Here is a 22,198-nt window from a genome sequence, read left to right as displayed (position 1 = left end):
GTGTCTGTAGAGGAAATGTGTCCTCCATAAGCAGCACAACAAAGGAACAAAGGTGCTGGAGAGCATCCAGAGGAGGGCAACTAAGCTGTGAAAAGGTCTGGAGCACAGTTCTGATAAGGAGCAGCCAAGGGAGCTGGGCGTGTTTAGCCTACAAGAAAGGAGGCTTAGGGGAGACCTTATCACTTTCTACAACTCCTTGAAAGGAGGTTGCAGCCAGGTGTCAGTCTTTCCTCCGAGATAATTAGTGGTAGGATGAGAGGAAATGGCCTCAGTTGTGCCAGGGGAAGTTGAGATTGAACATTAGGAAAAAAAAAATCTCATGGAAAGAGTTATAAAGCACTGTACCAGGCTTCCCAGGGAAGTGATGTCCATCTCTGGAAATGCTCAAAAAATGACTGGGTATGGTACTTGATGACATGGTTTGATGGTGAGAGTGGTGTTGGTACTGGGCTAATGGTTGGACTGGATGATTTAAGAGGTCTTTCCCACTTTAAAGATTCCATGATTCTTTGTCAACCTTGCACAAATGACAATGTGATGACGCACTTTAGAGATCGCTGTAACTTCGCTATTTCCACTGCCTGGTTTGAAGCAGCTGCTGGAGGATGACTGGGGACATGTGCCCTGACCTCACTGGCACCATACTGCTGCACAGAAGCACATTGGAGCTGCCGGTGACTCACAGCCTGGGTTAAGGTACAGGACAGTAGATTGGGAGGTGATATGGCAGCCTGAGAAACAATTGTACCTAGAGGCAAATTGCCTCACTGGGAGGTGAGTGTTACTAGCTTTAAGGAGCCAGTATTACAAAACACCATGACAACAAATTTGTATTTATTTACAGGCATCCACTCAAATTGAATGTGTATCTCTTAGCAGTGTCAAGTTTCAGAAGTGCTGGCACTTTTCCATAGAATCCAAGTGCTGGCTGGTGTATGTGGACACGGTCATGGTCTGTGTTTCACACTTCTGTCCCTTGCTCTTTGCAGGGCCTTTGGGTTTGGGGCATTCATTTGCTGAGATAGGCCAGTGTGGAAGCAGGAGATTCCAGCTTTGAAAAGCACTTTTCTAGAAGCTGTTAAAGCAAATGCTTTGTGCACTTCACTTGCCAAAAGCTTGATGTGGGATGAAGGCCTTTTCAAGGTTTCTCTCTTTTTTTTTTTTTTTTTTATTTTCCCCTCCAGTAGAAACTTTTCTGCCAGGCTATGTCCACTGTGAGCTAAACTTATATTACATTTCTCAGGTGCTCAGTTTAAGTGTGTTTGGGAACCACACAGGTAATTTTTGCTCAGCCCTCTAAGAGGAGTCCTTATCAGTGATGTATCTGTATTTCCTTCACAGCCCCTGTTGATGGTGTTGGAGAAAGCATTAGTCCTGGACAAGATGGTTTTCAGCTCCTGTAACTCAAATCTCTGCTTATTCTGGGGGACCTTTCAAATAAGTTTCTCGGTGGTCAATAATTGTATTAGCTATTCCTCTTGGCTTAGGAATAAACTGAGAGACCTGCTTTAAAAAAGGTCTACAGACATAAATGATCCATTCTTATCAGTGTTTATACCATCACTAGCTGGATTTGAACCTACTCCCAGTTCAACATCTGATTGCCAATATTCTGAGCAGTCTTTCAAGGTCAGTGAAGTGGCATCATAAATAAAGTATAAAATATATCATACCAGTGGTTTACAACAAGCCCACGGCACAGCTCAGTTGGTTGATGGGCCATCTCTGTTTATGTTAGCTGTTAAAAACTCATGCACACAGCCATACTAAGTACTGATGCCATCAAATGTGGTCAACACGGTTCAGCCTGCAAAAGTGAGCCAGAAGAGGCATTAAAATGCTTAGTCTATTACATACTTCCTTATTCTTGTCATTTTGACATTTATGTGCTGTATCATTGAGGCTTTTGAGAAAGAAGACACAATTCCTGAAGCAAACTGAACGGAGATGTTCAGTTTATAATGCCACAGCTGTCTGGTTTGCATTTAATTCCAATTGACCACCTGCATGCTGTTAACCTCTGGAAGGTTACTGTGATCACAGTTGTTGTTGTTTATTTAAAAGTTTTGTAGCTCAAGGAAAATATTAGTAATCACTTACTTAACCTACACTGTTTACTGATCTCATTGAACTTGCAGATGCAGCTTTGCTGGCCAGTGAAAACTGGGAGTTGTCTGGTGCCAGTAATAGCTTGCGCTTATTTTTCAGGCAGGAGCGGGTTGAGCAATTAAAAGAATTTTTTTTTTTTTTAATAAATATGCTCTTTGTCTCTTGGCTATTTGTCTTATATGTCAAAATCCAAAATATAACTTAGAGCATGTGGAAGGTAGCTCTAAATGAGCCAAACATTCACAGAGGCATGCTTGAGTTGTGAATGCTGCTGGCTACACAGGCAAACCCCCAGAGTTGCATGTGAAAACATATAGGAATTGCAGAGGTAATTCAAGTGTAAAAGACAGATGCATTCATATTAATGTTCTCTGGCTAGGAGTACTTAAATTGCTGTAATGAAGCATTTTACTAAATGACAAAATTCAAAAATTAGGAAATACTTCTTCAAAAGTACCAGCATTTTTCTTTTTAAAACATGCCTGTTGCCAACACCCACCTAAGCCTATGAACAGAGACCCTGTTCCCCCTTCAAACCCCGCCTTTCCTCTAACAAGAGAAAAATGCCAGGACTTTGTGACTTTTAAACAGACTTCAGCTGCATCTATTCCTCCAAGACCTTAGCACAAGATCATAGAGTGCATGGTCTCTAAATAGGAGAAGTATTTGGTTTTATTGCAAGCACCACCTAACCTTTCAGTTTGAGGATGCTCTGTTAGTATGGGCTGCTGGAAAAGCTTTTTCAGGTCGAACTGATTGGGTGTGTAGGGGGTAAGGGGAGAAAGTTATTTCTGCATTCAAAATCTTGAATATTAATAACAAATCAAAGGCCAAATGTGGTTTGGTCTAAGATAGTAAACATGTATTCTGGCTCCAAATCAATTTCTCTGATGAACCTTGCTTTATCTGTCACCCTGGTTGTCCCTGACCACAGTGTGCTGGGATAACTACTTGGACTGCAGACTATAGGATATGTGATAGTCAACCAAATAATACTGCAACAGCAGCTCTAATTTCTAAAAGAAAAGGAATTTGGTTTCCAGCTGAAATTTAGGAAGACTCATTGTCAACACCTTTTTCAAAGAGATTATATAGTTGAAAACCAAATTTTCCACCAAAAAACCATGAAGTAAAACTTTCTGCCAACCAACCTCTCTTAACCTCTCTATTGCTTTACTGGGTTTTTGTTTGCTTGTGTGAGTGTCTGTCGGGACACTCGGGCATGTGGATTCAAATGATCTGTTCAAATAGATTAAACAACTTTAAACCCCTCTGTGGTCTTTGGAAGTGAATTAGATTAAAGTGAATTAGAGCTATTTTAATTCTGAATGAGTGAGTCCACATGGGCTTAATATAGTTGTATATAGAAACCCACATTAAAATCACATCCTTAGTTAACTCAGATTGTTTCCCGTGTAGACAAACCCATCCTGTGTCTGTTTTGCAGAGCATACAGAGCTTCATCTGTAACTTGCACTATTGACAAGCAGAGGAGCTAAATCAAAAATGATTTTATGCTGGTATAAATGGTTCCACAAACAATAGGTCGGTAATGCATCTGGCCTGGGATGTGTCCAGAGAAAGAAGCTGGGCCTGAAAAGCTTTTAGCTCTCATCATTGAAATCAACAATGCTTGCCAGAAGAAAGCCTTCAGCATTAATTCCACAAGCTATAAATTATTACAGGGCTCTGATTCCTTGGAATGAAATGCAATAGATAGATGGCAGAGACGTATTATTAATGGATGGTTTACTACATTCCTAACTGCACTGACTTCATGAGAATACATTATATTACTATCTGGAATAGCAATACTAGAGATTTATTAAAATGACTGAGTACACATTGTTAGCTAGGATACCGTGCTATATTGGAAACATAAAGTATTCTGCATCAAAGCATGTAATCTACATCTTTCCTTTTCATCCTTAATTTGATTATGAACTATTACCATGTTTTGCCATAAAATAGGAAAGTTGTATGTTTTGATGGTTTCTCAAATGCTGATTTTACTTTTTGCACAAATACTTTGTATCTTTTCAGCATAATTATTTAGCAGCCATTTTGGGTTAATTATTGTCATTAACAATATGAGTCCTATGAGGGAATATCAATTAAAATATGCACAGCTGAACTTTCAAATGAGTAAATAATTTAGTTTTTGAAAATGACTGGAAACAGCAGGGTAACAGTCACAAAGGGAACAATTATTTGAATGCTTATTTGACAAATGAGTAATTTTTACAGCAAATTAGTTTCTTATTGTAGCACCCCTACTGGTAACAAGAGAGAAACTGTTAACATGAGTTTTAAAAATAAAACCTGCTAAGATATGCATGTGAAGTTAAGGAAATCATTTGTATGAAGAAAAGGTGATTATGATACACATTGTTAGCTGAAGAATGTTGCCATGGGAATCTAATTAGGGATATAAATCACACAAAATTATGTTTATATATAGGGCTGGATACATTAAAATCATATGCACAGTAATACATCAATTTCATTCTTTGTCAAAGTATTGAAGATAGACCCTCATTGCTCTTCATTCTTGACCACTAAATAGAGCAATTGAAAGTTAACAGAGGAAGCATGGAATTCAGGTGTGAATATATTATGTTCACTCATTTGCATAACAAAAAGGAATGTAAAAAAACTTTGCAAGGTGATTGAGTTTTATCCCTGCTTTGGGAAAAGTTTTAACATACACATTGACTTTTTAGCAATGCTATCTTGGTTGTTTATGTATCTATTTGGGAGGGGCAGGGTGAAAATAAGAGAAAGTGTATAGAAACCAGCGCTATTGAAAATGTTTGCCGTTTTTTTATCCAAAGCGCTGAAAAGGTGTTGTTTCAAGGCCTTCTATGTGTGTTAAAATGGAAAGAGAATTTCAGCAAAGATGTGTTTTTATCTTTTTCTTATTTGCATGCTCTGTTTAATTTCTGATTTTCATGTTCAGCCTGATTACTGCCTGTAGTCAGCCTCAGTGCTGCTGATGGTTTCCCACAGCTATGATTTGGCATAAGTGGGTAGTTTATAGTGAAACACTGACTACTAAAGACAAGTCAGAATTTCTCTTAGGTTTCAGTGACTTTTTTTTAGTCCCTCTATGAAGTGTGTTGAACTGCACTACTGAGTTGCATTAAGTGCTACTGAGACTTGTGCCCAGAGGGGTTTCAGTGAAGGTGACTAAACCTTTGAATGATACTGGGGCTTCCTGGACCAGAGAATGCAAATTGGGTGGCCCTGGCATGGTAAGCAATTAAAAAGAAATTTAGGAAAAAATGTGATGACAATGAAAAACTGAACTTGCCATTTCTTGGCAGGAGTGGGCAGTTGTTTCCACTCTCACCAACTGGTCAAATTCAGTTTTAAACTTTGTTACCACGAAACATTTTGCACTCTGTCTGTTCTAGTCCAGAGGCAGGTTTTGAGGCTTGATTCTAACTTGCTAGGAAGTAGTCTTCCTTTTCCACATGACCTCTGTGCAATAAAGGGAATTGCATTACCCCCAGTGTGGTCACACACTTTGTGTTGACATGCACAACTAAGCATGTAATTAAGGGTGTAGATTTGGTGCTGTCTCATTTGAAAAGCTGCTAGAATTACAATGTCTCTTTGACAGAGATATTCCCTTATTGGGGTATGTCTTCCACATCTTTTTTTTTTTTTTTTTTTTCCAGTGATGTAATGAGACAAGGGGGAAGAACCATATAAGATGTTGAGAAACTTCATATTGTATACTAGAATGGCTAGGGCTGTTGAAGGCTGGAATCAAGGAATGACTATGAGCCAAGGAACAGCCTGTTTGATCTGCTTTTACGGAACCTTTCCAGTTTTTGTGTAAACATTTATTTCACAGTAGAGTCTCTTTAAGACAGTTTCACCTTTTTTATTTGTCCACTTCACCACAGCATTCTCTCACCCCACCTCAAGCCACCACACAGTTTCTCCCTGAAATCTCACAGCACAGAAATTCCATAGGAAAACACAATGATGTCATTTCAGTCAGACCATAATTTTCCAGCTGTTGGAAGAAGGCACATTGTGGTGTTTATTTCACTACTTATAAAGATTTGTGGCAAGGAGGGAAATACTTTACTTCCAAGATCATTGTTCAAGCAATTGAAACTGTTCATCTGGTGCTTTGTGCCAAAGTGGGGGGAGGCAGAAGGGATGATGCGGGAGAGTGACCACATGCATGGCCTGTAGGTAACTGCGTGGATGAAGCCTCGGAGGAGTTAAGGGATATTTTTCATTTTTGTTCTTATGGCAAGAAGGAAAGAGGCATGGAGTAGGCAGCTTTTCAGCATGTAGGTGCCTGTGTGAACTTCTCCAATTCCCATTACTGGCTTTGCATTTGACAAGGCTTTGTGTGGATCAAGCAAGTTCTCGTCTGGGCTAGTGCCAGGTTTTCTCTTGCATCTGTCATGGACAAGCCTTTCTCCTGAGCTGCTAGCTCTGCTGTACACCAGAGCTCGAAGGGTGGTGGAAATGGCTTGTTGTAACATTGGTCAATGTGGATTTAAAAGCCTCATGGCAAAGATTTCCAGAGGGAGCTGGGAATTTCAGCAGCTTAGAGTCTACTGAAAATGATGATACTTGATTGTTGCTTAAAAAAACCCAAACCACCAAACAATCAGTCCTGAGCCCTGGAATATCTCATCTGTTCTGAGTGGCAATGCTATGTCATGTTTTATTAGTGGCCCAAGATCTCCTCATGCTTTACAAAAGCCCTTTATGTGCAGAGACATGCCCTCTCATCTTTGGAGATGACCAACTGTCCTCAGGCAAATGAAGGGGGAGGAAGCAGGTGTCTGAGAGATGTGACATACTTTGATACACTCATTTCTCATTAGTTAAGTAGCATAGTGGACAGTGGAGTGGCTCTGATGTGAAACTTTTGGGACAGTTCCTCTCAGTACTTCAGTCAGGAAATGTTAGCCAAGCTCGCCCTCCAGTTCATCTAAGAACTCCAGAAGGGCTGGATGCAATAATGAACTTTTGGATGCTGCTGTTGCTCATTTTTTCACTGTGTGGGTCCATTAAAGCATTGCTGCCTTTTGGGAACTCAGCTGGAAGAAGAAAACAGGCCTGGAAAAAATAACTGCCTTATGTGAGACCACTGGCTACTGCTGGAATTGTGTCAGTTTATAACATGTTATGCAGGTTCCCTGTGCATCCGCTGTGAAGCTTCTGCTGACAGGACTTGAGCTCTAGCAATGAGAGCAGCCAACAACAGCAAAAAAAAAGCTGTGGGCTCTCAGATCATGTGTGATCCCAGAGGTTGTGGGCAGCATAACTCAGTAGGAGAGAAAATGAAACTGTTAAAATGTTCCCCTGATGTGCCCTGCAGCTTGCAAGGACAATCACCTGTTCAAAGGGGTGATTTCTTCGTTGGAAGGAAGATCTGTAAGTGAGTGATAGACAAAATAGCTGCAAGTTTGATTTAGTCCCCAGATTTTTCATTATGGTCAATTCCACATAATTTAACTTCACTCTTTCCCTGCTCTACATGCCTTTTCTGTCTTGCTTGGCACCACACTTTCAACTCAAAATGCCAGTTTAAGAGAATAGAAGTAGTCCAGCACAGAAGTGTTTGCTAGCTGGACACACAGTAGCCCCCCCTCACTGGCGATTGAAGCATGGACAGAAGCAGAGCTGAAATTTGTCATTGATTTGGTCTAGAAATCAAAACAACCTCTTGAACCTAACAAATAAATTTAGTCACTTCAGCTTTTAACCCTGCTCCCCATTACCTCATCATATTTTACCATGAAGGAAACATATACTATAATGTATTCTTTGTCAGATAGAGTCGGCACCCTTATGTAAACTACATTTTCAGTCCTCTTCTCGTGCAGACACATTCCCCAACAGGCATTCCTCAGACATGCCAGACAACGCTTTACTGCTTAGCAAATCTATCGGATTAACACAATTACAGTAAAAGCGTGGGACAAAATAAATATTCCCCAAAGAACCTTTAGGAGGATTTTGCCATTTCTTGGTTAGTAAGAGATGATCCCTCAACAGACACCAGGCTGACCCTGCTTTCGTTTCTCTTATTTCATCTGTCCCAACGGAGCAAGAAAAATATGTCACTGTATGGGCAGCAGGAGAATGAGCAGCCTGGTATTATCCATGCTTTTTGATTCAGTCTGCAGGGAAAGCTGAGAGTCAGGGGAAGAATCAGGGAACTCTGTGTTCAGCCAAATTCCAAAGCCTTTGGTGTCTGGCCAGATTCACAAAACTTAATTTTTTGTTTGTATTGTGTGTTGCAATATCTCAGAGGTTTGCGAAGTGGTTCTCGTGAATCCCTTTTGGGTTCTTGGCTCCTCCAGACATTCCCACCAAACACGTGCACAGCTTCCATGCTCATGGTACAATGTCCCCGCACTCAGCGGTATGGTGGTCCTTTACCTGTCTAGTCATCCCAAGGGAAACACAGAGGGAGGCTGAGTTGCTCAGTTGGTCAGCCTGGAGCTGTTCTGAAGCAAGTTTTTCCCCAGGGTGTTGGCATCAACTCTTGCTTCCCCAGCAGGGATGTAGCAGAAGTGGGTGGCAGCTTGTCATACCTGCCTCAGTGTTTTCTTCCAAAGTGCCCTGAGGCAACTTCAACTGTTTTAGTTGCTCACTGTTAGTATTTTCCTTTGAATTGTGTTGCAGTGGATGACAATGCTGCTTTTTCCTTACAGGGGCACTGTTGGTGTTTTTTTTTTTTCCCACCACTCTTAACTTCTTGGTCCAGTTGAGTCATTCAAGCTTGGAAATCTCCAGTGAGTTTGGATCTGGATGTGACTGGATTGATACATGCTAGTGCCAGTACTTCTTTAGTGGATAGGGGGAGAGAGAAAAGGAAAATTGAAGGCAAACATTGAATTTATAGCACTCCAGATGTCAGAGAAATGAACATAAAAGTGCAGATGCCTTATAAGCAGGCAGACTGCTCAAATGTATGCAAGTGGGTGACAAGTTTATGTGAATATGGTTGAAAAAAAGCAAAAGCAAGGGGGAAATGCTTAAATAATCGTGTTCTCATTGCTGTAAGTCTTGGACATTGGGTTTGGTGGAAATCACAATTGTGATCACCCAAAGAAACACAAAGCTCTGGTAAATGTGGCCAGCTGGATAGACTTTGATTAGTCCTAATGTTCTTGGACATACCATTAAAGTAACATAAATTCATACCTTCTAAGTTATGGGGCCTATTGATTAAGCTTTTCCTTGCACAGCAGTATTTAGATTATTCTGCAAATCATCTTCATGGCTAGCTGTGAGAGATGGCTACGGTGTCTTCAGTTAGGGTGGTATAAATGTATGGATTTAACTGAGAGCAGATGTATTTGCACATACATTTCACATATGAGCTTCTTGATTATTTGGGGGTAACAAAACAATTCTTTCTGTCAAATGTGCTTCCAACTTATGAATTAATTATATATGCCTTCCTGCAAACTGTTTAAGAGCAGCTGGTCTTCCTGGCATTTTTATTAGCTTGCAAAAAAGTTTCTCCAAAGGATGAAATGCCAAAAGGAAAAACCTCTGGCTAACTTCTGCCATGGATGCACAGAATTCATTGCTATCTGTCTGCAGCCAGGTAAAAGAAAGAGCCAGTGGTCATCAGTCGAAGGCATCCCTCTGTGCAGGACCTTGAAAAACTTTCTATGTCTTTTTGCTGTTGGATAAGAGCAACTTAAAATTATAGTAGTAGGCAGCCATAACGTTGAGGAAAACTGATACAGTGTGGATAATCTGCTGCTGAACAGCTTGTGTGGGTCTGTGTCCAAACCCCATGTCTTTAAATAACATTTCAAGCCAACTAGCTTTTCTGGATTTCTTTGCTTAAAAATCAGACAGAATTTTTGGATGGCAACTGCTATTAACGTTACTAAGCATCGTTCGGGTTCTTTGTTCATTGTGTTCTTTGCTCATTTGTGCAGGAAAAGGCCTACTATATCCCTAGTCCCATGATGCAATACTAGAACCTTTTAAAAAGTTATTAAACAGGTTGTAAAATCCCCTTTAAAAATATGCTTCGATTTGTACAATTTCTAGAAATGGCAGAGGACAAAACCACATCCTTACCCCCATTAAACTCTTGAACACCCCCACCACACCACAACCCCCAAAGCCTTAATTTAATGTATCTTGGTTTTGCTATATAGAAAAGGTGAGAAAAACAATACAAGTTAAACAGCACACTTACAAATACCAGTTTATATGAGCTAACACTGGCACTTAACATCTTAGATTTTTCACAGCAATAAGCTACATCTGCAGAACTTATGAGTTGGTTTTTATGAAGTTCACAATTCAAAAATGTCTCTGTGCTAAAGGGCTTTGGCTTTCTAGCTCAGGGCAAATTTTATATGCTACAGTCTGTAACCATCTTTGTTTCTAGAGAAGTATATACATGGATCATGGATTAAAACATTTTACTATGTGCTATGTGGGTTTTATTGTCTGAATAGATCATATCCGAAACAGGTCAACTGCCTCTGATTTAAACACATAGAGAATGGGAAACAGCATTTATTCATGCAGAGGGTAAATCATGTGGTACTGCAGGTATTCTTCAGTCTAGCCACTACCCAAAAGGGAGAGCAGTATGCTGAGCATCCAAAAATCAACATCAAACCTAATTCCACTTCATTTCAATAAATGCAAGTGTTGGTATAAAGAAATAAGTATCAGCATTGTGATGAGGCATTGTATATGAGGCATTATATATGGCATTGTAACCAAGTTTAATGTAGTGTTCTGTCTTGTTCTTCCTGCTTGCAAGATCATCTCCTCAACAAAAGCTTTGCTGTGCACCAAGAGCCATAGCAGAGACCAACAAGAGTGTGGTATAACTGTGCCCAAAAAATAGAAGGTCAGGTGTGCCTGGATGCTCCAAGCACCTCTGCAGATGCTGAAGTGCATTGTAATTGTGTACAGTGGAAAACACAAACAGTGTAAGTATTTGGAAATCAGAAGGGAAAGAGAAGAATAAGTAGGTATAATATCTGTGAATGGAAACAGTTGTCTCTATGGGACAAAGCCAGGAGGGGTAGTATTACTACTACATATTTATTGTTACAATTAGCTGCTATTAAATATGTTTCAGTATTGTATTATTGTTTTCAGTGAGACCAAACTGACCATTATATAGCTGTGCAACAGTTTCCCAAGGAAAGTATGGGGAAGCTATTTACTGATTTGCTTAAATCTCTGTTGAACAAAGCAGTGGAAAATACTTAGTAGGAAATAATCACCCATTGGCAGGAAGCTGGAATAGGTTACATAATAGGGATCATATTTCTGTGACAATGAATGATTCTGTTTATACAATATTCATTGCTGGTCATGCAGTACCCTACACTTAGTTTATTTTTGTCTCATCCCAAAATGATATGAAGATAAATTCAACTTACATTTTTGCCAAAGGGTTCTAGAAAACTGTTCAGTGTTTCTTGCCTAAATTTGCACGTGGCACTCTCACCATGCACACAAAGTTTTGCTTCTCCTGGAGACCTACATGTTTTTCTGCAATGAATTCTTAACAGACTGTACTATCTATCTATAAAAAAGGGAGTAGGGAGAGGGTCTTGTGTGGTCCGCAGGGTAGTTAGGATTTGTGGAGAGATAAAAATTTTGACTCCATGTTTCAGAAGGCTGGTTTATATATTTTGATATATCTTATATTAAAAAACGACACTAAAACTATACTAAAAAAACAGAGAGAAAGATGTATCAGAAAGCGAAACAAGAATAGAAAAGAATGTATAACAAAATTCTGTGATTCTAAGAGAGTTTGACTCAGTGGCTTCCTTGATTAGTTATTAAGTAGAAACATTCAACATAAATTAATTAAGGAAGCACCTGTTACATTTTACAGCAGTAGATAGTAATTTATTTACATTTGTTCCTGAGGCCTTTTTAGCTTCTCAGGAGAAGAAAATCCTGACAAAAGGATTTTCATAAAGTGTTATAACTACAGTCTTGAGAGTTATGCACTGATCAGTGTAACCTTGATATCTTAAAATGTATTAGATACTAGAACAAATTATTAAGCAGTCCATGTGTAAGCACCATGCAGATAAAAGGTTATAAAATAGAGTCAACATGTATTTGTCAAGAACAAATCCTGTTAAACCAATCTAATTTCCTTCCTTCCCTGGGAAACTGGCTTAGTGGATAAGGCAAAAGTGGTAAATGTGATACATCTTGACTTAAGCCAGGATTTTTGACACTATGAGAGATTATATTCTCTTGTGTAAACTGGAGAAAAATCCAGAAATTTTGCCTGTATAACAGGAGATGGCCTCATTCTTTAAAAACCCCATGCTGAGAAGGTAGTTAGTAATGACACCCTGATAAAAGGAGAATTCACTTTTGCTCTTAAAGTGGCATAATTTTGGGCCTGGTTCCCATCAATATTTTTATTAGTAGCTTGAATGATGAGATAGAAAGTGAACATGTAAAATTTAGATTGAGGATACAGAAGTGCTTCAGCACACAGGATTAGAAGAGCAATGGACACGATACACTGGGAAAAATATATGAGTATGAAGGCACTCAGATTATAGAACTGCAAAATAGTATATGTCAGAGAGTCTGCAACCGCACAGGGACTTGGCATCAGGAGAGAAGATAGAGCTTTAGTGCCTGGAAAGTGGAACAAGAATAAAAGATAGGGTATTAAGAGAGTACCTCTTAGTGTGTAAGACATCTCTGTCCAGAGGCAAGAAGTCAGCAGCTGTTTTTTGGACCTGTGTTTTTTCACTTCTTTTTAAAGTGATACAGAAAAGTGGTATGTAATCTAGAAGAATGACCCAAATTATTTGAGACTTAGAAAATATAATCTGTGCTGAAAGATTGAAAGATTTGTGTGTTTGTCTAGAAAAGATATGTCTGGGAAGGGTATAGGTCTTGTAGGCAACTGCTGTTAGAAAGCGGATGCAGATCTATCAGTCACCATGGCTGTGGAGTGTAGGACTGCAAGCACTATATTTTCACACATGTTTAATAGAAGGGTCTCTGTAAAAACTAAACTGAACTCAAATTTATCAGATCAGTGCTTTTCTTGCTCAGGCATGCGAAAAGTGTATCACACATTTAGCTGTCAACGGTGCTACAGACCCTGATCTGTGCTTGTTGCTCTCTCTGCCCAGATTGCCATTGTGTCCCTGTATTTAATTTGATATCTGTAGGGGCAGTGTGTCTATAGCCTTGCATTCAGTTGTCAGTGCTGTCAAAGGGGTGGAGCTACTAAACTGTAGATTAACCTAAGATGTGAGAAAAATCCAGACTGGCATCATTGGTAGCAAAACAAGGTTTTTGATTGTTTAAAAAATATCTATATGGATAGGATTGTTAATCACTGGAAAAGGTTACCCAGGGATTCTTCTAAAGGTTTTGAGAAGTTTGATGGACATATGTCATGGCTGTAATTAAACTTGCTACTGCTTCTAGGTAACAAGATAGACTGGAAGCCCTCCTAAGATCACTTTTAGTCTGATGTCTGTATGATTTCTGTGATGTAACGTTTTGCAACTATATAATATATTTTATATCCCTGCAAAAAAAGCACAGAACTGACATAATCCAGGCAGTTTTGCTTTATGTAGAGAGAAGAAAATGTACATATGCATTCATAAAAGTCTCAGGAAAATAAATGCCCAATTTGACTTTAAATAGAAATGAAAATGGCAAGAATGACGTGTTGAATAATGACCCTGCAAAAAAAAAAAAAAAACTAGCACAGTTCCTCAGTACTAACTATCATGGGGCATTGATTATCTATCATGTCTAGTTTTTGTGATAACATAAGAATTTAAATTGTAGCCTCACCCAGAACAAACACAGATGGATTTTCTCTAGGTGTTAATCTCCCAAAGGCCCACAGTCTTGTAATGTAAACAGACCTTGGAGCCCCAGCCTGGTTCACTCTGTATCAAATAAGCTGTATTAATATCCTGGGTCAAAACTTCCTTCAGGCAGCCTGAGGGCAGAAGCCATCCAAATCCATGTGCACTGACACCTTCAAGCGACAAGCCTCTCTCTGCTAACCCTTGATTTATGGCTTGTGTGTTTTCTATTTGTGATAAATGTAGTGTTTATTTGACACATGAGTCTTCTGATAACTCTGCTATTGTTAAATTTCATCCTGCTTCTGCAGGGAATGCTTGCCCTTCCCTTCCCCCCCCAAAAAAAACAAACAAACATAAAAAACCCCCCAAAAAACCAAAACAAAAAAACCCCAGAAAACAACCTAAGGAAGGAATGAAGGCAAAGTTTGCAAGGAAATCTAATTGCACTCCTTAAAATATTGCTTTGAGAAAGGGCTTTGGAGTCAAGCCTTCTCATTCCAGCCCCCACTCTGCATTTTCTCTGTATTAAAGAAGCTCAACTTGACAGTGGTGAAATTAGTAAAATGTTTGTGTGAAACTGTTCCTTTGTTTTTTCCTCCTGATTTACTACTATATAGCCCCTGGCTCATAAATTGGAGTATGTGCTTACTAAATCAGTGATTGGGGGTCATCTGCTCCAGGTGCCCTCCAACTCTTCCAGGAAGGCTCCTTCTGTTGCTGCCATGCTGGCTGTAGGAATTATCTTGGGTGCTACTGGAGCCTGTTCTGGTGTATTCTGGTGCCTTGCCTTGTTTGTGCTGCAAGTGGCCTCTGAAGGCAGGAAGGCAGAGGGCAGTCTTTGTCTTCTGTGCACAAGGCCTGAGAGACTGCTAATACATGGCTCATGTCCACAGAAAACAATAGCTACATGAGAGATGGCTGCATCCCATGGGTGGCCTTTCAGGAGCAAGGAGATTTTGAAAGAAATATGCTGCTGTGCCCAACTTCCCTTGTGTACATGCTGCTACCAGAAGCTCCCCCTATGAATCCCTTTTCTTCAGAGCACAAGCCAAATCCTGCTGCAGTCCATAACTAGAAGAGCATCCTGCTGACTTCTCAGAGAGACTTGCCTGAGGGTGGCATGAAATGGCTCCCAAACAGCAAATCCTTCCAGCTCCCTTCTTGTGAATGCTGTGGTTTAGCTCCACTGCTAGTCTGGAATATGACCCCACCCTCACCCTTTGCTGCTTAACCCTTGGAGATCTGCTAGTCCTGGTGGTGTCTCCTGTGTCCATGGCTGTGGTGGCAAGATGGGGATTGCTGCAGAGTTCGGTACCATATGTGAAGTGTTGCGCACTTCCTCTATTTATCATATCAATTCTGTGGTTTTTTTATTGAGTCTTTGCTCATAATACAGAAAACTTACAAACCCTGAAAAAACCTGCAAGTCCTACCTAAGGATCATTGATATGAATTTTAAGGAAAATCCTTGAAAGATTTGACCCAAAGAAAAGCTTGCACTCATTTTTATGGTTATTTTTGGCACTGCTTGTCTGACACTGCTTGTCTGGCACTGCTTCTGGTATATGAAACATCAGCTTTGGTCTCTCATGGCTTCAGTGTGAGGGACCATGGACATTTGCAAAGAAAGTAACTGTCTCTTAGGTTTCAGCTGGAATAAGGTATTAAATTTTCAGACTAGGCTTTCTTCAAGCACAGTGTTGACAGCATGGTCAACTTGTAGCACTTGGAGTTAGAGGGATATTTACCAAAGTAACACATCTTAAACAATTTAACAAAAATGGAAACAAGCAAAAACCTCAAAACACTTTTCTGACAGATTGGTAGTTACTGTCCTAGTGTGAGTGACTTTGCCCCTTCCTCAGTTGTCAGTGTTTTTTCCCCAGGACCTTTGCTATTACACCCCCAAAGTTTCCAGCTGTCTAATTACACAAAGGTATAAACAAGTAGAAATAAGGAAAAATAAAAGACAAGAGCCTAATGTGTTTTCAGTTGCATGTTGCTCCTAATGAAAGTCATGTGTGCAAAAACCTCAGTGATTTTGTCCTGGCTTACTGAAATTAAACAAAGAATGATACCTATTTATAATCCTGAGAGTCCTGCCAGTAATATATTTTATCACTATGGTTGCAAAAAAACAAATAGCTCCTGAGGAAGTATTTTTCACAAAAATGAATGAGTATAGAGGGTTCCATGGAAAGAGTTGCTGCTTGTGGTGGAGTAGTGGAGAAATGTGAAGCAAGTGAGGAGAGACAGTTAAAAGCAAAAAGGGACTTTACTTTTATTATGGTGCTGATGTTTACTGTTCCCTTTCATTTCATCAGCTTGGTTTGCAATGACCTTCTGTCACTTACATAGGCTAGTTTTTCTACTGTAGTTTCAGCAGGAAAGAAAAGCGTGATATTTAAAATAATTTTGTTCATTTTTGATTAGAAAGCAAGTAACTTAATTTCTTTTTCTTAAATTGAATTGATTGCATTTAATAAATACAACAGAGGGCTTGCCAAAGTGTTCTCAAAGTAATGTAAACCACATGTATCATCCCACAAAATAAAGGACATCAAAATTGAATTTCTAAATGGTTTTATGTAGATTAATTTATTGTGAGTAAATGCCACCAGCCTCCTTTTCTGGTGCCCCATTGTGTTCAGAGCTCACCAGCTGACATTAACTGCATAATATGGTCCCTAGAAGGGAGTGGCTGCTGGAGCACCATAATTGTGATAGGGTGAGGCTATAGGTGTGACCACAGCAGGAATCCATCCTCAAACTCTACCTAATCCAAAAAATGCCTATTGCAGGCAATATGCTATGTGTGACAGGTATGAAAAATGTAATAGCAAGATTCAAACCTGGTGATCATTCATTTCAAGAAGCACGAACAGAGTTCCTTGGTGGTGGCAGCTATTTTGGGAAGACTTCTTCAAGCTGTTTGAAAAGTGAGACTCCAGTCTTTACCAGGACATTCAGGGTATGAGCAGTACTCATCACCAATGCTAATGAGCCTGAAGGTGTGGTGTTCAAATCCTGTTTGTCAAACCTTCAAGGACTCCTCTAGATGAAATTTTCTTTACACTTGTCATCTTCTAAGAAAAGAAAAAAAAGTGGTTTATTCCTTGGGAGGGAAACTTTAAAAAGATATTTGCAGCATTAAACCTTTGTTTTTTTAGGTGCTGCGCCTCTTTGTCTCTTGCAGATGTGAAGAGCTGGTTTAGGTCTGGCATCTTCCATAACTCCACATTAGTACTTGCCTGTCATATCAGGTGTGTAAAACTAGTCTGCCTATTATACAGTGAGCTGTGATTGAATCCTTTATTTATGACTTCTGCCCCACATTGCATTAATTAGAATGTAAATTAGGTGTTTCTTGGAAAGCTGCTGTTTACTTCTGGCATACTTTACATGTTTCATTAGTCTTAGGACCCTGACAATCAAGTTATGTCAATTTAACAAGTTATCAGTCAGAAGAGCTGCTGTGATTGTACACACACGTGCACGTAGGCATTTGAGGGCTGCAATGGGATGGAGACTTGAGTTGGCCTCCTGTGAAAGGTGTTTAAGATATGTTATCTTGTCTTGTCTTAGCTACTGGGCTCAGCTAATTAGAGGTAAATTTTTTCCAAAAAAATTACTAGTGCTTCCTAATTTGACTTTGTCAGATGTTTTTAACTGAGAAGCTCAATTTTTGCTAGAGTAGATTATTTGGCCACTGCACTTGGCAGTAACTGAGCAGTCTGCATCCCTGAGTAGCAGGACATCAGAATCATAGGATAGTTTGGGGTGGTAGGGACCTTAAAGGTTATCTGGTTCTAATCTTCCTGCCATAGACAAGGATGCCATCCACTAGACTGGATTGTTCAAAGCCCCATTCAACCTAGCCTTGAACACTTCCAGGGATAGGGTATCCATCAACCTCTCTGGGCAACCTGTTCCTCTGCTTCACCACCCTCTAAATAATGGATTTCCTCCTAACATCTAATTTAAACCTGCGCACTTCCACTTTAAAACCACTGCCCCTTGTTCTGTCACTATTTTCCCATATCAAAAGTCCCTTTCCCTTTATTTCATAAGCCCCCCTATAGGTACTAGGAGGCTGCAATCAGGTCTCCTTGGAGACTTCTCTTTTCCAAGCTGAACAACCCCAACTCTCTTAGCCTGTCTCCATAAGAGATGTCTTCTGTCCCTATAATTGTCTTCGGTGATCTCCCCTGAACTCAATCCAGCCAGGTCCACACATTTTTTGTGCTGAGGACCCCATTAAAGACCACATTGAGGTGGATTGCAACTGAACAGGCCACAAATTACAGAGGGTTTTTTTTTCTGTTTTAAGCATGCAGTTTAGCACAGTCTGCATTTTTGTGTGTGTCCCTGTTTACCAGCCTTTAGGAGCTGACACTTACTTGAGTAAAGTGGCCGTGTTCAGTGCCTCTCTAGGCATGAGGGCATCTGCTGAGGTTTGGCAGTGTGGCTGAGCTTCTTGTATGAGGTTCCCTCACCTCCCTGGCTCAGATCCACAGAACATTTTTAGGACAGATGTCCTGTCTGGAGCTTCTCTTGTCTCTTCTTGCTTGTTAGGTGGTGAGTATGCAGGGAAAGCCACATGAGGAGCAGCTGATGTCACTTGGTCTGTTCAGCCTGTAGAAGGGGAGATTGAGGTGGCAGGAGGGGAAGCTTGCAACTTCCTCATGAGGGAAAGAGGAGGGGCAGGCACTGATCTCTTCTCTCTGGTGACCAGTGACAGGACCGGAGGAAATGGCCTGAAGCTGAGTCAGGGGAGGTTTAGGTTGGATGTTAGGGAAAAGTTCTTAATCCAGAGGGTGGTTAGGCACTGGAACAGACCTAACAGAGAAGTGGTTGCAGCCCCAAACCTGACAGAGCTCAAGAGTCATTTTGACAATGCTCTTGTCCATATGGTGTGGTTCCTGGGGTGACCGGTGCAGGGCCAGGAGCTGGAATGTGGGGATCCTGATGAGTCCCTTCCAACTCTATGTTTCTGTAGCTGTGCAAAGTGCAGAGTTGAAAGGTTACATTTTCTGTTTTATAAAATGTTGGGAATGATGTCATTTTGCAGGTAAATCTGTTTTGAGGGCATGGTTAAAGAGTGAAAATGGTGGTGTTGTTGTGTTGATGGTTGGACTTGAGGGTCTTAAAGATCTTTTCCAACTGTAATGATTCTGTGATTCAAAAATAAGTGCTACTTTCTCAACCTTTCAGGATGCTGTGATGAAAGACGTATCTCTGGATGTGTTTGAACCCCAGAGGAAGAATTTTCATGCAAGAAGGAGCTTACACCAAAGTAATGAAGAGTTTGGCCCCTGTCACCATTATTTTCCTCGGCTCCCACAGTGACAGAAGGGGGTGGAGGGAAGTAACCTATCCCATTTCTGTTTGAAAATATTTAGCTTGAGTGATGTGAAGATTTCAGTAGATCTGTGACAAGATCAAAGACTATAAATTATTTAACAGTGGTTCTACTTTTGTGGAATTATTTAAAGTATCATAATTGCAGCTCAGCTTCCCAGCCTTCATTTTCAAGTCTGGAATTCTGTTGGGAACTATCATAATCACTGAAGAGTATAATATTACAGGCTGGGTATAAAAATATCTTTTTAATGACTAGCAAATTAGTGAAATGTCTTGACCTAAATCTAGACCAAACAGAAGACAGTGTTTTTATGGAGGGGTAAGAAAGACTAAATTGTCACCACATTGTTAGTCTTGTTAAATTCTCTACTACTTAAAATGTCAGTTGATTAGATAAAATTTGTAACACTGTGCATCAAGGCAAGTGATGAAGGGCTGTGTGTTACGTAGTATCTTGGCATTTCTGCACTTTTGTTTTCCTTTTAATGGTAGCATGCACATTCTGTGGCTGAATCTTGGAAAAATAAAGGCTATTCATTACTTTAGTACCCTGTGAACAATAGAGATCATGAAAGGCATCGCAGGGAACTCCTCTGTGTGTTGGCTCTTCAAGAAGCAAGATGAGCCCTTGGAGGGTTTTCTCATAGGCTTCAAGTAATTGTTGTGTGCATGATCTGCCTGGCTATACTCTTTGTGTTTGACTTAAATAAGATCTAGAAGAGACAGGAATGTCTCACTCCATACTGTGTTATTCATAGCCTCAACCAAGTCTCTGTTAATATAGAAACAGGAATTAATTCTCCAAATTCTGGTTTTCAAATGACCTAAAGGAAACTGAGCCCTTGTGTTCTTGTATGCAATCAGTTTTCAGTGGCAAAATACTCCATTTGATGAATTTTGACCATACAGTGAAGATACCATGCAGATCTCTGCAGATTAGGACTCTATTTCCAACTATGTTGCCAATTTTCACTGCGATTTGGGGCAAGTCACTGGCCTTTCTGTCCTTCATTGCCCCCAAATCTAGTCAGAAGGGATAACACTGACTGGTTTACGTGTTAAGCATTATGGTGCTGCAGCTGCATTTGCAGGGCAGTCTGTAATGAGAGAGGGAAATAAGAGTGGTGGTGCAGACAGGCTGTCTGCATTTTGCCTTCATGCCAGGGTACAATAGATATTTCTGGGGCAGAGATCACTTAGTGTTCTGTCACAGAACTCCATATGCAATGAGGCTGCAGCCTGTAACTCTGAGCACCAAAGTGAGCAACAGGATCCCAGAGATAACCCAAGGCAAGAACAGAGTTGGACTCCATTCTTGCCTTCTCCTCCCATGGCCAGAGCCCATGGTGCTCTGCATTGCAAAGACAGATGACAAACTTGTTCAGCACCTGGCTGCAATGAATGTGACTAGTCTTTAATTAATATTAATTAAAGCATGAAGCATGCATGAGCATGAAGGTGATTCAAAAATTAAATGGAAAAGACTGTTATCTTGAGAATTTTTATCCTGGTAGGACCTGTGTAGCAGGTTGAAAGCCATCTACAGCAAGGTTACACTCAGTACCTGCGTGGATTGTGGATGTATGTCAGATGTGGAATGTTCTCCCAGAAGACAAACGCAATATGAATGATCCTTTTTACTGGCAAATGTCATCTGTTAGATATCAGCCTAATTTTCTCCAGTGACACAAAGCAGACTTCACCCTCGCTGTGTTGAGCATTTAGTTTGGCTGTGTGCAGCCTAGGGCTCTGGCTCAGCTGTTCCTTCAGGCTGCGTGTTGACACACACTGGGGAGCTGGAGTCTCCAAGGCATTTAAGCAAGATTGTATCATGGTGCAGCCATTTTTTTCACTTTTCCCTACTGAGTAACATCCTCCTACTCCTTGAAAGTACGGTAGAAATATGTTGCTTGAAGAGTTTACTCATTTTGTTACTATTCCTTGCTGTCTGGTTGTGCTGACAGATCAGGAAGGGCTTAGAAAAGGACATTAGGAGAATGATCAGAGACCTGAAAACCCTACACACATAAGGTAAATCTAGTTAGTTTATCCATTACCATGACCTTAAGATTCCTAGATATACTTTGAATGAAGAGCTTTTTGATTAGTGGAGAGTTTTTTCCTGTCCTAGGAAAAGGCTGTACAAAATAGGAAATGAGGATTTTGTTTTGGTATTTTTATTTTGTTTCTATTTTGTTTTGTTTGCTTTTCCCCCCCCTTAAATTGTAAGAGTGATTAACTACTGCTTTCCTGGGTATGTTGTGAGGTCTTCATGATTTTCATTCTTTTGCACTTAAGCTTTTCTTTCAGGAGTCAGGAGAGGGTTTTATGGCCAGTGGTTGTAGGAGCTCACGGTCAAGCAGGTTTGATTCTTCCAATTATATGGAATGGGCTGCAATAACTTTTCTGGTCCCTTCCAGCACAGTATTCCTAGGCCTGTCTCTTCCAAAAAAAACCCCATCCTTTGATTTTCAAGAAGAATGAAAGTTTGAGTGAAGCAACCACTGGCCTTAGATTTTCCAGTATAAGAGCTCAGATGTCCACAGTCCTTCCACATGGCCATAAATCTGCAGCTGTACAAACTCGTCTTGATAAATAGTAGAAACTGTCTTTCACTGAAGAAGCTCCAAACCCCTCTCTTTACCAACAAGATTTTGCCAGGAAGTCTCTTGGTGAGACGGTATGTAAGCAGGCTTTGGAAATCTTCCAGATACATTCCACACTGTACACAAAATAGACAGGGCTGAAATCTCATCTAGCGTGTGTGTCCTGGAATTACTACTCATCCCTCTTTATAATAAATGAGTGCTGTTTGGCTATAATCTTTCTAAGCTGTAATGAAGTGGCATCCTGGAGTGCAAGAGTCC

At 40.2% G+C, this 22,198-nt stretch overlaps 1 long non-coding RNA gene across 1 annotated transcript in view; it reads left to right on the top strand.

Annotated features, from left to right (window-relative positions):
* The window catches only part of LOC119699820, a 54,263-nt gene extending 37,045 nt beyond the window's left edge, over nucleotides 1-17,218 (top strand). Inside the window, exon 5 of the long non-coding RNA XR_005256558.1 lies at nucleotides 17,138-17,218. This is a non-coding gene — a long non-coding RNA (uncharacterized LOC119699820). The remainder of the gene's footprint in view (nucleotides 1-17,137) is intronic.
* The last annotated feature ends 4,980 nt before the right edge of the window (nucleotides 17,219-22,198 follow it).

The sequence above is a fragment of the Motacilla alba genome, chromosome 3 (assembly GCF_015832195.1).
Source record: "Motacilla alba alba isolate MOTALB_02 chromosome 3, Motacilla_alba_V1.0_pri, whole genome shotgun sequence".
In the NCBI taxonomy this organism is placed as follows: Eukaryota; Metazoa; Chordata; class Aves; order Passeriformes; family Motacillidae; genus Motacilla; species Motacilla alba.
The sequence above is the reverse complement of the archived record's forward strand: the minus strand, read 5'-3'. Positions and strand labels throughout refer to the sequence as shown.